At 40.4% G+C, this 16,506-nt stretch overlaps 1 long non-coding RNA gene across 1 annotated transcript in view; it reads right to left on the reverse strand.

Annotated features, from left to right (window-relative positions):
- Positions 1-1,430: 1,430 nt before the first annotated feature.
- The window catches only part of LOC108590942 (uncharacterized), a 28,644-nt gene continuing 13,568 nt past the window's right edge, over positions 1,431-16,506 (reverse strand). The window contains exons 2-3 of the long non-coding RNA XR_001910682.4: positions 4,376-5,063; positions 1,431-4,174 (exon numbers count right to left, since the gene is read on the reverse strand). This is a non-coding gene — a long non-coding RNA (uncharacterized LOC108590942). The remainder of the gene's footprint in view (positions 4,175-4,375; positions 5,064-16,506) is intronic.

Below are 16,506 nucleotides of genomic sequence, written 5' to 3' on the forward strand. Positions count from 1 at the left end.
CCTCAGCAGAGGAGGAGTTTAATAATTAAGTGGATAAGATGACCCACTCTGCGGACACCACTCAGCCTCTTTCCCTAGCCACCCCTGTCATTGCCCAATAGGCCCATGAACAAAGTGGCCATGGTGGCAGGGATGGAGGTTAGACATGGGCACAGCAACATAGACCTTCGCTCACTAAGGCTGACCTGGCTATGGCCACTGCTGAGTGCCTAAATTGCCAGCAGCAGAGGCTGACACTGAGCCCCGATATGGCACTATTTCTCAGGGTGATCGGTCAGCTACCTGGTAGCAGGTTGATTATATTGGAAACTTCCATCATGGAAAGGGAAAAGGTTTGTCCTCACTGGAATAGACACTTACTCCAGACATGGGTTTTCTATCCTGCATGCAGTGCTTCTGCCAAGACACCATTCATGGACTCTCAGAATGCCTTACCCACTGTTACGATATTCCACACAGCATTGCCTCCGGTCAAGGCACTTGCTTTATGACTGAAGAAGTGCAGCAGTGGGCTTATGCTCATAGAATTCACTGGTCTTACCATGTTCCCCATCATCCTGAAGCAACTGGATTGACAGAACGGTGGAATGACCTTTCAAAGTCACAATTACAATGCCAACTAGGTGACAATACTTTTCAGGGCTGAGGAAAAGTTCTCCAAAAGGCCGTGTATGCTCCGAATCAGCATCCAATACATGGTACTGTTTCTCCCATAGCCAGGATTAATGGGTCTAGGAATTAAGAGGGGGGAAGTGGCAGCACTTGCCATTAGCCCTAGTGATCCACTAGCAAAATTTTTGCTTAGTTTCCATGACATTACGTTCTGCTGACCTAGAGGTCTTAATTCCAGAAGGAGGAATGGTGCCACCAGGAGGCACAACAACGATTCCATTAAACTAGAAGTTAAGACTGCCACCTGGACACTTTGGGTTCCTCCTACCTTTAAGTCACCAGGCTAAGAAGGGAGTTACAGTGTTGGCTGGGGTGATTGACCCGGACTATCAAGATGAAATCAGTCTACTAGTCCACAACAGAAGTAAGGAAGAGTATGCAAGGAATTCAGGAGATCCCTTAGGGTGTCTTTTAGTATTACCACGCCCTGTGATTAAGGTCAATGGGAAACTACAACAGCCCAATCCAGGCAGTTGGCCCAGACCATGCTGAATGAAGGTCTGGGTCACTCCACCAGAAAAAAAGCACGGCCTGCCAAGGTGCTTGCTGAAGGCAAAGGGTAAACAGAAACGTAGAAGAAGGTTATCATTGATGCCAGCTATGACTATGCAACCAGTTGCAGAAATGGTGACTAGAATTGTCATGAGTGTTTTCTCCTTCTTTTGTTAAAAACATCATGTGTGTGTATATATACACTTGTACTAAGAAAATAACTTCATTTTATTTCCTTTTTCCTTTATCATGTGACATAAGATTTATTTACTTCATATCCGCATTTAAATATTATTAACTTGATTTTGGGGATTGCTGCATTTCCAGTTGTACCAAGGATAGTTGCATTATGTTAGGTGTAATCATGACCTTATTATTGCTTTTATTTGAGGATTATGTATGATCTCAGGAGATGTATATGGGTTCAAGTTGACAAGGGGTCAACTTGAGTGTCAAGGAGTCATACTGAGTGTCAACTTGATTGGATTAAGGGATGCAGAGAATTGATCCTGGGTATGTCAGTGAGGGTGCTGCCAGAGGAGATTAACATTTGGTCAGTGGGCTGGGAAAGGGAGAACGACCCTTAATCTTAGTGGGCACAATCTAATCAGATGCCAGTATAGGCAGGATAAAGCAGAAAGAAGAACATGAAAAGGCTAGATTGGCTTGGCGTCCCAGGGTACATCCTTCTCCCAGGCTGGATGCTTCCTGCCCTTGAACATCAGACTCCAAGTTCTTCAGCTTGAGGACTCAGACTGCTTCCTTTCTTCTCAGCTTACAGTGGCCTATTGTGCGACCTTGTGATTGTTTGAGTTAATATTACTTAATAACTCCTCCCCTTTATATATAAATATCTATCTTATTAGATCTGTCCCTCTGGAGAACCTTGAGTAACCACCCCTTCCCGCCCCCTGCAGTCTCTACTAAAAATACAAAAAACATTAGCCCAGCATGGTGGTGCATGTCTATAATCCCAGCTACTTGGGGGGCTGAGGATCACTTGAACCCAGGAGGACGAGGTTGTAGTGAGCTGACATCATGCCAGTGCACTCCACCCTGGGTGACAGAGGAAGACTGTCTTAAAAACAAAAACAACAAAAAAAGTTTTTCTTACTTGAAACAAGTACAGTACTTTAAAAAAACTAATTGCATATTTATTCCAAATCCATTCATCAGCTTTTCTAAATATTGATGTAATTATGCTCTTTTCTTCAAAATATACGGGCAATCAAAGTGCTGAAAAGGACTATCTGAGAATGTTAGAAATTCAATAACATGTAACTTGACCCTTAAGCATGATTTCCAGTTGCTGAAATATAAATATAAATTGCCAGTACTTTTCAATAGAATTTATGCCAAAGATAGAATCGATCTATATTTGCACTGTCCAATAGAGTAGCCACTACTGGTTATTGAATACTTGAAATGTACACAGTGTAACTATGAACTAAAAGTTTAACTTTATTGAATTTTAATTCATTTACATTTATATGGCCATATTGTGGCTGTTGGCTACAATATTAGACAGCACATACCTGTCACCCCAGGATATGAAGATGCTATTCAGTGGGTCTGCGCTAGGGCCTCAGAGGCTGCATTTCTACCAAGTGCCCACCTGGTGATGCCAATGCTGTTGATGTATGGACTACACTCCCAGTGGCAAGAGTATCAGCCAACTGTAGTTAATTACCAACAACACTTTGCCACTTTGGAACCACGTCACTTCCTTCCTGATTCTCAAAGGTGTTTCTTCTGTTGTCAGGTGAACTTTATCAGAATATTGATTTTAAGCTTTAGAATATGTTCCTGAAATGCCTACTTCTGCTGGTTCATGTTTACTTCCTTAACCAATATAGACTTCTGGAGTAGTTTGACCTGGCAGCATATTACACTCACCTGGGGATCTTTTTCTGCTCATTTAAATCAATCTGGAACCAGGCATCAGTATTTTTCAGAAGCTCCCCAGGTGATTCTAATACATAGCCCAGTTTGTAAATTTCAAATATGTGTATGTTTTATAGTCAAGAGCTCAAAACCAAAGTAATGCTAACACAGAGCATTGTTAATAAAATTGCTGACATTCTGAATCTTGACCTAGATTGGTCCACGTTCCCCAGTTTCGCTTCTTTGAATTGAATCTGCTGTTTGCTTACACTGTATAGACTGTGGTAAAATGCATTGGCCCCACCCTCTCCACAGCGCCACCACTACTCCTACCTCATCACCAAGTGGAAAAAATAAAGAAGGTACCAAGACTTTAATATATTTTGTTGTTGTTGTTGTTTCGTTTTGGTTTTTTGAGACGGAGTTTCGCTCTTGTTACCCAGGCTGGAGTGCAATGGCGCCATCTCGGCTCACTGCAACCTCCGCCTCCTGGGTTCAGGCAATTCTCCTGCCTCAGTCTCCTGAGTAGCTGGGATTACAGGCACGCGCCACCATACCCAGCTATTTTTTTGTATCTTTAGTAGAGATGGGGTTTCGCCATGTTGACCAGGATGGTCTCGATCTCTTGACCTCGTGATCTACCCGCCTCAGCCTCCCAAAGTACTGGGATTACAGGCGTGAGCCACCCCGCGGCCAGCAAGACTTTAATAGTAAGAGAATTTAGGTCTCTAGCTTATTTTTGCTCTAGGGAAAAAGCACCAAAATCATAACATTTTCTATTTCAGCATAGGTTGAGCATGCTTAATCAGAAAATCTGAAATTTGAAATGCTCCAAAAACTGAAACTTTTGGAGCACCAACATGACACTCAAAGAAAAATCTCACTGGAGCATTTCAGATTCTAGATTTTCAGGTTAGGGATGCTCAACCAGTTAGTATAATACAAATATTTCAAATTTTTTAAAAATCCAAGATCCAAAACACTTCTGGTCTCAAGCATCTCAGATAAGGGATACTCAACCTGTACTTTCTGAACAGGTGACTCTGGAGTTTTGCTTTTTGGCAGATGTCATTGTCTGACCTAAACCAATGCATTGCCTTCTCTTCATCCTTCACTGCACCAGTTCCTAGGTAAACAAAAGATAATATATATTTTTTTAAATGACTCAGTTAACTGCTTAATGCTAAAACCTATAAGCCTACAGATAAATGAGTTTGGTGAAGAGTTAATTGTGGTTTTTGCCATTACTCTTAGAACTCTAACCAGCAAACCTCTCCCTACCTCTTTTCCCCAAGTAAATGGCACTTGAGAAACAAAGTTACTTTACCTTTGAGGTATCTTTGTCCAACAACATACTGAGCACTGGGTACCCAAAATGAGCATAAAAATGTGCCACCTGGAAATGAAAGCTCTGGGAATACAGCCAGATGTAAAGGAGAGAGATCATGGCTCCCACTGTGGCCAGGAGCTGCAAAAAAGAAAAAGGAGACAGGAAGAAAAGCATGGGAATCTACCACTTTAGCTATGGTTTAGATATGAAAGAAATGAGTATTTTCTATGAGAAAAGCATTCCAGGATGAATTGCATATGATTTAAAGAGGAAATGTATCCATCAATTGGCCTCTGTTGGGCAAACAATATTTATTGTCACTAGTCTTTTATTTTTAGACAGTCTTATATGTACTTTTCCTAGGTGATACAACAGAACTGAATTGCATAATTAAGTAAACTGGATGCTGACCAATAGGATCTTGGAAGTTTATAAAAGAAAAACAATTGAGGCAGAAGCAATAGCAGAAGTGAAAAAAAGAATTTATGCATTTGTTATTTGGGCAGGGACCTGTGAGGGGCTAAGATTTGGAGCAGAGGAAGATTCATGTCTTGCTTTGTCGCTGTCTGGAGAAGCCACAGTCCTGGCCCATTTTCCCAATATCTCCAGCTGCTTCTATAGAAATGACAGACCTCAGACTCTACTTGCAGCTTTCTTCCTAAAAAGTCCTGGAAAGTCAGTGAACCTGCAGAAGAAAAAGGAAGATGAAGTCTCACGGCCCAAACCATAGCCTAAGCCGACAATATGAGGAAACTTTCTAAAAGAACCTGGGGTTTAGCAGGAGTTTTGACATCACTGTTCTTAGCAGTTTGAGCATGCTATCTAATTCTCTTCAGGAAGCCCCCTTTTCCATCATGAGAAGCTTGTACCTCAATGGACTGATGCCCAAAACAAGTTCACATTGTCCAACCTAATCAGCATGGCCATTAGCATTTCCAGAGACTTGGCAGATACCCTCTGGGATGTCAATTCATACAGATATCCATGACTGACAGGGAAATAAATTCTGTGAGGCAACTATGAAATACAGCAAGACCACAAACTGCACTAGCAGCATGGAAAGCTCAGCAGCCTCTAGCCCATCGCCTGAGCATGCTTGACTGGCTTCTAAGGAGGAGCTCATAATCTGGAAAAAACAAAGTGGGGTTGACCATTTTCCCTTTCGGGTGCAATCTATTTCTAAGAGAAGAAAGGAATGCTGCATCTACCCTGAAAACCCAGGTCTCTAGGGCTGGCATGAAGGGTACAGATCTATTATTGACTTCAAGACCAAGAACTGAACTTGGAAAGTGGTGGTTATTGGTGGTTACAGATAATTGTATATGACAAAGTCTGTATGACAGTCTTTGTGTTTATGTATATATACATATATTTAATACTAATACTATTCTCTGTGCATTGTTGAATTTTTGTTTGTTTGCTGTATGTTTGGTCAGACTGTTCTAATTTTTTTCCTCCTATACAGTAATCTCTGGATTCTGTTTCATGAATACACTACAGCCTTCTACAGTAACTCTGTATGTTACAGGGTTTCATAGCAGATGGATATCTGGTTTTAAGACTCCTCAAATCTTTTCTGAAGTTATTTCATTTATTCAGTTTTGTTTTGAATGTGTTTAACACTGTTCTGATCGCCATAGATAAAATAGTGGGTAAAACAAGGTAAATGTCCTGCTCTATTATAGCTTATGCTGTAATAAGGATAGAGAAATGAGGACACAGACAGTGAGTAAAACACACAAGATATTGGATACAAATAAATGCCATAGAAAAACATGAAGACTCTGGCCGGGCGCGGTGGCTCAAGCCTGTAATCCCAGCACTTTGGGAGGCTGAGGCGGGTGGATCACGAGGTCAAGAGATCGAGACTATCTTGGTCAACATGGTGAAACCCCGTCTCTACTAAAAGTACAAAAAATTAGCTAGGCATGGTGGCGTGTGCCTGTAATCCCAACTACGCAGGAGACTGAGGCGGGAGAATTGCTTGAACCCAGGAGGCAGAGGTAGCAGTGAGCCGAGATCACGCCATTGCACTCCAGCCTGGGTAACAAGAGCAAAACTCCATCTCGGAAAAAAAAAAAAAGAAAAAAGAAAGAAAAACTTTATAAAGACTCAAAGGACATTAGGGAATATCTGTCTTTCTCTCCCTCACACACACACAGCCCTCACTCTGGCGGAAGCAAGCTACCATGTTGTAAATAGCCTTGTAGATTGGGCCGCATGACAAAGAACTGATGTCGCCAGCCAGTAATCAGCAGGGCAACGTAGCTTGAAATCAGAACCTCCCTCAGTCAGGCCTTTCAACGACTACAGCCCCAGCTGATAAATTGATTGCTGCCTCACGAGAGAGTCTGCGCCCAGATGCCTGACCCACAGAAACTATGAGACAATAAATGTATGTTTTACACAACTAAGTTTTGAGTACTTCGTTACATAGCAACAGATAATGAATACAGGGCCTGCTGGCCATTTAAAGCACTTTGGCTTTTACCCAGAGTAGAACGAAAAGCCACTGAAGGGTTTTAAGAGAGAAGTGATGTGATCTGGCATGTTTTAACAGAATTATTCTGGCCTCTGTGAGAATAAAGTGAAGGGAGGCAAGGGCAGAAACTGGAATAACAGTTAGGGAGCTATTGTGAAAATATAAGCAATACCGAAGATCGAATGGGAGCATGATCCGTGGTAGGAACAGAGCAACAGTGAAGTAATCAGATTCTGAAAACACTAATATTAGATCTAAGAGCATCTACTGTTTCAATGTGGGTGTGACAGAGATGGAAGTGTGTGTACCTTTACTTTCTTCATTTTTAATTTGTTTTGAAATTCTAATTTATTCTTGCAATCATTGAATATTTATTTAAAGTCTACTATGCTGCTATGTCCCCTCCAAAATTCAGGTTGAAGCTTAATCCCCAATGCAACAGTATTAAGAGATGTGGCATTTGGGAAGTGACTAAGTCATAAGGGTCCTGTCATTCTAAACAGCATTAGAACCATTATTAAAAAGGGCTCTAGGTTGAAGAGAGCTTTGCCTTTCCACCTTCTGCCACGTGAGGACATAGCAACAAGGTGCCCTCTTGGAAACAGGGAGCAGGTCTTATCATGCACCAATCTTGTACCTTGATCTTGGACTTAGCCTCCAGAACTGTCAGAAATAAATTTCTGTTGTTTATAGATTGCTCAGTCTGTGGTATTTTGTCATAGCAGCACAAACAGATTAAGACATGTGCCTGTTATATAGTCTGTTTGCTTTTAAGACAGTTAATCTTTAGTTTCAGAGATTTTTTTCTAACTTTAGTGGGAAGCCATTGGCACACTTTTAGCAGAGAATAAACATATGATTTACGTTTTAGAAAAATCTCTCTAGCTTTATATAGGGAATTGACCATATGGGAGCAAGTGAAGAAGCAGGGAGACCAATTAGAAGACTATTGCAGCTGGGCGCAGTAGCACGTGTTTGTAATGCCAGCTATCCTGGAGGCTAAGGAGGAGAGAGGATGTGAATCCAGAAGTTCAAGTCCAGTCTGGGCAACATAGCCAGACCCTATGTCTTGGAAGGAAGAAAGAAAGGAAGAAAGAGAGGAAGAAAAAAAGGAAGAAAAGAAAAAAGAGGGAAGAAAGGAAAGAGTGGAAAATATTAAAAACTACATTTCTTAATATCTGAGAAGGAATTTGTACCATGTAAAGGAAGCAGACTAAAATGAATCTTGACTGGGCACAGTGGCTCATGCCTATAATTCCAGCATTCTGGGAGGCAGGGGTGGGAAGATCACTTGAGGCCAGGAGTTTGACACCAGCCTGCGCAACATAGTGACGCCCCATCTATATAAAATAAAAAACATTAGCTGGGCGTGGTGGCACATGTCTGCAGTCCCAGCTACTTGGGCAGCTGAGGCAGGAGGATCACTTGAATCCAGGAGTTCGAGACTGCAGTAAGCCATGACTGCACCACTGCACTCCAAGCTGGGCAACAGAGTAAGACCCTGTCTCTAAAACCAAAAATATATAATAAATAAAAAGAACTCCAAGGTACAGGATTAGAATTAAAAGCATCAGCATCAAGTCAGGTATAAAACGGACACATATGCATACATACACACATAAATAAATAAAAATAGTTACAATCATATGCTTGTATACATACCTATATACGTGCATACATACATATATTTCCTAGCTCTTTCTACCAAAAACTCCCAATGCAATGACACCTCAGTAATGATGAACATGAGAACCCAGATCATTGTTTCATTCTTTTAATAAGTGGTATCCTTCATTAAAAGAAATCAAGGGTCAGACAGGCATGGTGGCTCATGCCAATAACCCCAATACTTGGGGAGGCCAAGGCAGGTGGATCACTTCAGGTCAAGAGTTCAAGACCAGGCTAGCCAACAAAGTAAAACCCCATCTCTACTAAAAATACAAAAATTAGCCAAGTGTGGTATACGCTTATAACCCCAGCTACTTGGGAGGCTGAGGCAGGAGAATCACTTGAACTCATGAGGCAGAGGTTGCAGTGAGTGGAAATCGTACCACTGAACTCTAGCCTGGGTGACAGAGTAAGGCTCTTATCTCAAAAAAAAAAAAAAAAGAAAAGAAAAGAAGGAAAAAGAAATCAAGGGTCCTTAAAGAAATGGCTAACTCCGGGGGACCCAGAACACTGTTTCATTATTTTAATAAATATAATCCTTTATTATAAGAAATCAAGGGGCCAAGCACGGTGGCTTACGCCTGTAATCCCAGCACTTTGGGAGGCCGAGGTAGAAGAATAACAAGGTCAGGAGTTCGAGACCAGCCTGGCCAACATAATGAAACCCCATCTCTACTAAAAATACAAAATTTAGCAGGGCATGGTGGTGCACGTCTGTAGTCCCAGCTACTTGGAAGGCTGAATCAGGAGACTCACTTGAACACAGGAGGTGGAGGTTGTGGTGAGCTGAGATCACACCACTGCACTCCAGCCTGGGCAACAGAGCAAGACTCTGTCTCCCCCTACCCAATAAATAAATAAATAAATAAATAAATAAATAAATAAATAAATAAAAGAGAAATAAAGGATTCTTTAGGAAATGGCTAATTGTACTTGGAGCATCTCATTATCTCTAAAAAACATACACAGTAAGTGATGAAGCTATGTCAAAAGGACAGAGAAGTCAGTTTAACAGGGCCAAAACTGGTCAAATCTGGGATAATATCCACATCACAATAAATAATAATATCATCAAATGAAAACTCAGTAACTAAAATTGGAATCCATGAATCCATACTGATATAAATAATAAAGAAACGTGAGAAGAGAAATTTATTATAGTAGAGTGCCAACTAATAACTGCAGAAAAAAGCAAATAAGGAAGCAGCCATTTGGCAACCCTCATTATGATAGTCAATTCAGGTGGAAATTCTCAATGAATGCTAATACTGATGTGGAACACTCAATGAGAAACGGGATATTAGCGTAAAATCTTAGAAGTGTTGCTTTCAAATGTTAATTGGTCTTAAAGAAATATTGAGCCTTTGGAAATCTAGTAAACACTAACATAAACATGTGCCCAAGATCAAGCAGTGGAGCAGATCAACATTGTGTGGTGCCTCCTGATATGATGCACTAGGAAGAGTACAGCTTCACTTCTGCAATAGTCCTACCACAAATGCATGACTTGTGTCTGATCATGAAGAAACATCTGACAGATCTGTGTTTAGGATTGTCCCAAATTAGAGGAATCTAAAGAGACATGGCCACTAAATGTGATGCTAGTTCCTGGATAGGACACTGGACCAAAGAGAGGCTGGAAGCATTGTTGGGACAGTTGGCAAAATATGAACAAAGTTTGTGGATTCAATTGTAGTTGTTCCATCAATGTTGATTTTTTTATTGGCAGCCAAGTATATTCTTACTATGGCAGAGTGTCCCAGTTTAGGGCATGTATATACTGAAGTATTTAGGGAGTAATGAGACATCAGATAAGAAGAGAGAGAGAGAAGTGATAAATATATATGCATAGTAAAATGTTAAGTAATCATCCAGATAAAAAGGATTGTTTTGTTCAGGCCAGGCAAGGTGGCTCACGCCTGTAATCCCAGCACTTTGCGAAGCAAAGGCAGGAATATTGCTGGAGGCGAGAAGTTTGAGAACAACCTTAGCAACAAAGTAAGACCCCATCTCTATAAAATATTAAAAATTTAGTTGGGCATGATGGTACCAATTACTTGAAAGGATGAGAGGGGAGGATAGCTTGAGCTTAGCATCACTTCTGCGATAGTCCTGCAACAAATGCATGTCTTGTGTCTGGTCACAAAGAAACATCAGATAGACCTGTGTTTAGGATTGTCCCAAATTGAAGGAATCTAAGGAGACATGGCCACCAAACATAATGCAAGTTCCTGGATGGGACAAGGTTGCAGTGACCCATGATCACCCCACTTCACTTCAGCCTGGGTGACAGAGCAAAACCCTGTCTGAAAATAAATAATAGTTTATTTTTTATTCTGGCAAAATTTCTAGATGTTTGAAACTGGTTTAATTTTTTAATTTAAAAAGCAAATTGCAGTTCTTTAAACACACACACACATTATATATATATATATATATATATATATATATATATATATATAAAATTGATTTATAAAATCAATTTTTTCTGTTATAATTCATCTTGGCCAAAAAAATATATAAGCCAATATATAAAGAACAGCTAGGCAATATTTCACAATGACCAAATCCAAATGGCAATAATGACAAAGAAATAAACACAGAGTAGTTTTGTTTTGTCACTGCCATCTATAATTTTATACCATCAGCTCAAAGCAGTGGGTCTGAAACTTTCTCCAAAATAAAGTTACGGCCATTTTTTAATTATATTTACTAATTTTAAAAAGCCTGAAAAAAGTGGAAATAAGATGTATTTGAAAAGTCTCTATTTTCTTCTTATAAACACAAATGTTACTTTTTAATATTTTCCCATCATTGTTTGACCACTTGGTGTTTTTACACATGATCTTATATCTGGGTCCATTGGCAAATGCCTTGTGAAAATACCAATCTTTTGAGAAATTGCTTTATCTTCTTTCTCTTTTTGATTGTTTACATTTTTAAATAACTTATATAGCTTGTGTTATAGGAGGTAGATACTAGATGAACAATAAAATACGTGAGTAAAGTTACAACTGTGATAAGTGCTAGGATCTAACCATCGAGAGGTTAATTTCTCCATTTCTTTGTATTAAAGGGCAAGGGTTAGCTTTTGGTAAGATGAGGCTGAAGAAGGAGATAGAAGATAAATTATGAAAAGCTTTGACCAAACGCCATGCTAAAGATTTTGGTCTTCATATTCAGAGCAAATAGGAAGTCTCTGGAAAGTTAATGTACATAGGATAGGAAGGAAAGAGAAACATAATCATTTTGAGTTTCAAAAATAGTATAGACCACTACATAGATTTGTAGTCTCCAATGTGGAGTATATACAAGATGTTCCACTGGACAGCAAGGAAAAAATGTTTGAACTTCTACAAACACATATTAAAAACTTAAGCTCTACTAATATTTATCCTAGGGATTCACATGTCAGGCGCCATGAGTCATTTAAAGCAGGTGACGTAATATAAGGAAAGGATGAGAGTTTCACAGTGTTGATTTTCACATATTGGCTGTGACCCTGTTTATGTATGCCAGGTTAAGTGGATTTATGGATATAATGCTAGTTTAACTGAAATAATCTTCAAACCATAGACATAATCTTAAAAAGACTGCTATAAAAACCCATGGAATGAAATAATATTAACCTTGTAAGGCATGGTGATCAAGAAATTTCCCTGGGTTTCTGACTTGCATGACTCCAGTCACTGGAATAAGAGAAGCAGGTGTAGGCATATTACAGGAGAGACAGGGCAAGGGCTCATGACTTTGGTTGAATCATATGTAAAACAACCTGTTGGGTGTGAGTGTCTGGAATTTATAGATGTCCATATTAAACATTGAATTGTCTATGTAAAGGTTGTGTTTTAGGATACATAGACCTTAATGAAATCTTTAAAGATCAAAATTTCAATTTCTGAGATCCTCAAATCTCTCTTGATCTGTCTTTCCTTATTGTCTGTAATTAGAATTCTATATTTATTCTGATATTTTTTAAGTTTTTCTAAAGGTAAGGGCAAATGTTTTCAATCTTAGGAGGTTTTTACTTTTCTAAAATAAGTAGATGTATTAATGCCATTTTACATGAGTGCTAGTTTAAAAGAGGCACTTGAGAAAGGCAACAACAACCAAAAACACATTTTCACTTCCATGAAGAGCATTGAAGTTCCTTACACCAGAGGACCCTCTCTAGTCTGAATCCCAGAGAAATATTGAACACAAGGCCACAGGACTAGAACCAGGAGAAGATCCAAGATGGCCCTTTAAGAGCAGCTCAGGATCGTAGCTCCCAGTGAAAGTGCAGAGGGTGAGTGGATGCAGTATTTCCAGATGGATCTTTATTGCCCACAGACCAGGAGATTCCCAGGCAAAGGAGCCCCGCTGGTCACCAGCGTGGCTGTTTTGCCAGCACCACAGCACAGTGGCTCTCCATACAAAATACACTGGTCTGGTTGCCCTTTTAAGCTGGCAGTTGAAGCTCCAAAAAGGCAGATCCCCCCATTCATCTGTTTCAGGTCTGAAACAGGGAGCCAGGCCAGGAGATTCCCAGGCAGCACTGTTGTTTCAGCCGGCGCAGTGGGTCGCCACATGGGAAATCACACAGATCCCGGTGCCCTTTCAGTAGGTGACTGGAACACCTGGGAGAGAGTCAACCATTCAACTTAAAAAAAAAAAAGGCTCTGAGGCAGGGAGCCAGGTGATCAGGCTTGGTGGGTCCCACTCCCACAAAAACAAAAACACAAACACAAACAACAGCAATTGGAAATGCTCGGGGTTGAGAGTTTCACGGCAAGTAAAGCTGAACCCAGGATGGTTCAGCCCGGTGGGGGAGGGGCGTCTGCCATTACTGAGGCACTCAACCCCTACATAGGTAGTCCGCCATTGCTGAGGCAGCCTGTCATTGCTGAGGCAACCTGCCATAACAGAGAGAGTCCACCATTACAGAGGTGGGCCACAATTGCTGAGGCAGTTCTAACAACACCCATATAAACAGGACTGCAGGGAAGTTCACAAGGCAGCAGGGCGGAGCCCACAGCAGCTCAGCAAATCCTCTGCAGGCAGACAGTGACTAGGCTGCCTCCTTGCTGGGCAGGGTGGCCCTGAAACAAAAAAGGCAGCAGCACAACGGATACTCATAAATAAAGCCCCAACTCCCCAGGACAGAGCACCTGGGGAAAAAAACAGAGGTTTATGAGTTCTGCTGCAACAGACTTAAACGTACCTGCCTAACAGCTCTGAATGAACAATGGAGCTCACAGCTCAGCACTTGAGCTCCTATAAAGAACAGACTGTCTCCTCAAGCAGCTCCCTGACCCCCGAATATCCAAAGAGTCACCTCACAAAGGACTGATCAGACTGACATTTGGCCGGCATCATTCTGGGACAAAGATAGCAGAAGAAGAAACTGTTCTTACTATTCTGCAGGTGCTGCAGGTGATCCCCAGGCAAGCAGGGCCTGGAGTGGACCTCAGCAGTCCTACAGCAGAGGGGCCAGACTGTTAGAAGGAAAACTAAGAAACAAATAACTTCATCACCAACAATCTGGATGTACACTCAGAGACCCAATCTGAAAATCAGCAACTACACAGACGAAAGGTAGATAAATCAACAAAGATGGGAAGAAACTGGTGCAAAAAGGAGGAAAACACCTGAAACCAGAACACCTCTCCCCCTACAAGGGATCACAACTCCTCACCAACAAGGGAACAAAGCTGGATGGAGAATGAGTGTGAGGAAATGACAGAATCAGACTTCAGAAGGTGGGTAATGAGAAACTTCCGTGAGCTAAAAGAACATGTTCTAACTCAATGAAAAGAAACTAAGAACCTTGAAAAAAGATTTGATGAAATGATAACAAGAATGGACAACTTAGAGAGGAATATGAGTGAATTGATGGAGCTGAAAAACACAACACAAGAACTTCACGAAGCATGCACAAGTTTCAACAGCCGAATTCACCAAGTAGACAAAAGGATATCAGAGGTTGAAAATCAACTCAGTGAAATAAAACGAGAAGGCAAACTTAGAGAAAAAAGTGCAAAAAGGAATGAACAAAGTCTCCAAGAAATGTGGGACTATGTGAAGAGACCTAATCTACATTTGATAGTTGTACCTTAATGTGACAAAGAGAATGAATCCAAGCTGGAAAATACTCTTCAGGATATTATCCAGGAAAACGTCCCCAACCTAGAAAGGTAGGCCAATATTTAAGTCCAGGAAATACAGAGAACACCACAAAGATAGTCTTCAAGAAGAGCCAGAGAGAAAGGTTGGGTTACCCACAAAGGGAAGCCCATCAGACTCACAGCAGATCTCTCGGCAGAAACCCTACAAGCCAGCAGAGAGTGGGGGCAAATATTCAACATCCTTAAAGAAAAGAACTTTCAACCCAGAATTTCATATCCAGCCAAACTGAGCTTCATAAGTGAAGGAAAAATAAAATGCTTTGTGAACAAGGAAGTACTCAGAGATTTTGTCACCACCAGGCCTGCTTTACAAGAGCTCCTGAAAGAGGCACTACACATAGAAAGAAACAACCAGTACCAGCCACTCCAAAAAATACCAAATGCTAAAGAGCATCAACAAAATTAAGAATCTGCATCAACTAACAGGCAAAAGAGCCAGCTAGCATCAAAATGGCAGGATCAAATTTACACATAACAATATTAACCCTAAATGTAAATGGGCTAAATACACCAATCAAAAGACACAGACTGGCAAATTGAATAAAAAGCCAAAACCCATCAGTGTGCTGTATCCAGGAAACCCATCTCACATGCAAGGATACACAAAGGCTCAAAATATAGGGATGGAGGAAGATTTACCAAGCAAATGGAGAGCAAAAAAAAGCAGGAGTTGCAATTATCATCTCTGATAAAATAGAATTTAAAGCAACAAAGATCAAAAGAGACAAAGAAGGACATTACATAATGGTAAAAGGATCGATACGACAAGAAGAGTTAACGATCCTAAATATATACGGACCCAATACAGGAGCACCCAGATACATAAGGCAAGTTCTTAATGACTTACAAAGAGACTCAGACTCCCACACAATAATAGTGGGAGACTTTAACACTCCACTGTAAATATTAGACAGATCAACCAGACAGAAAATTAACAAGGATATCCAGGACTTGAACTCATACCTGGAACAAACAAACCTGATAGACATTTACAGAACTCCCCAACCCAAATCCACAGAATATACATTCTTCTCAGCACCACATCACACCTACTCTAAAATTGACCACATAATTGGAAGTAAATCACTCCTCAGCAAATGCAAAAGAACAGAAATCATAACAGTCTCTCAGACCACAGTGCAATCAATTTAGAACTCAGAATTCAGAAACTAACTCAGAACCGCACAGCTTCATGGAAACTGAACAACTGGCCCTTGAATGTTGACTGGGTAAACAATGAAATGAAGGCAGAAATAAAGAAGTTCTTTGAAACCAATAAGAACAAAGACACAACATACTGGAATCTCTGGGACACATTTAAAGCAGTCTCTAGAGGGAAATGTATAGCAATAAGTGCCCATATGAGAAGAGTGGAGAAATCCAAAATTGACACCTATTGTCAAAATTGAAAGAGCAAGATCAAAAAAACTCAAAACCTAGCAGATGACAAGAAATAACTATGATCAGAGCAGAACTGAAGGAGATAGAGACACAAAAAACCCTTCAAAAAAATCAATAAATCAAAGAGTTGGTTTTTTGAGAAGATCAACAAAATAGACAGACCACTAGCCAGATTAATAAAAAAGAAAAGAGAGAATAACCAAATAGATGCAATAAAAAATGATAAAGTGGAAATCACCACAGATCCAACAGAAATTCAAACCATCATCAGAGAATATTACAAACAACTATATGCACATAAACTAGTAAACCTGGAAGAAATGAATAAATTCCTGAACATTTGCATCCTCCCAAGACTAAACCAGGAAGAGGTCAAAACCATGAATAGACCAATAACAAGATCTGAAGTT

This window comes from Callithrix jacchus, chromosome 3, assembly GCF_049354715.1.
Source record: "Callithrix jacchus isolate 240 chromosome 3, calJac240_pri, whole genome shotgun sequence".
In the NCBI taxonomy this organism is placed as follows: Eukaryota; Metazoa; Chordata; class Mammalia; order Primates; family Cebidae; genus Callithrix; species Callithrix jacchus.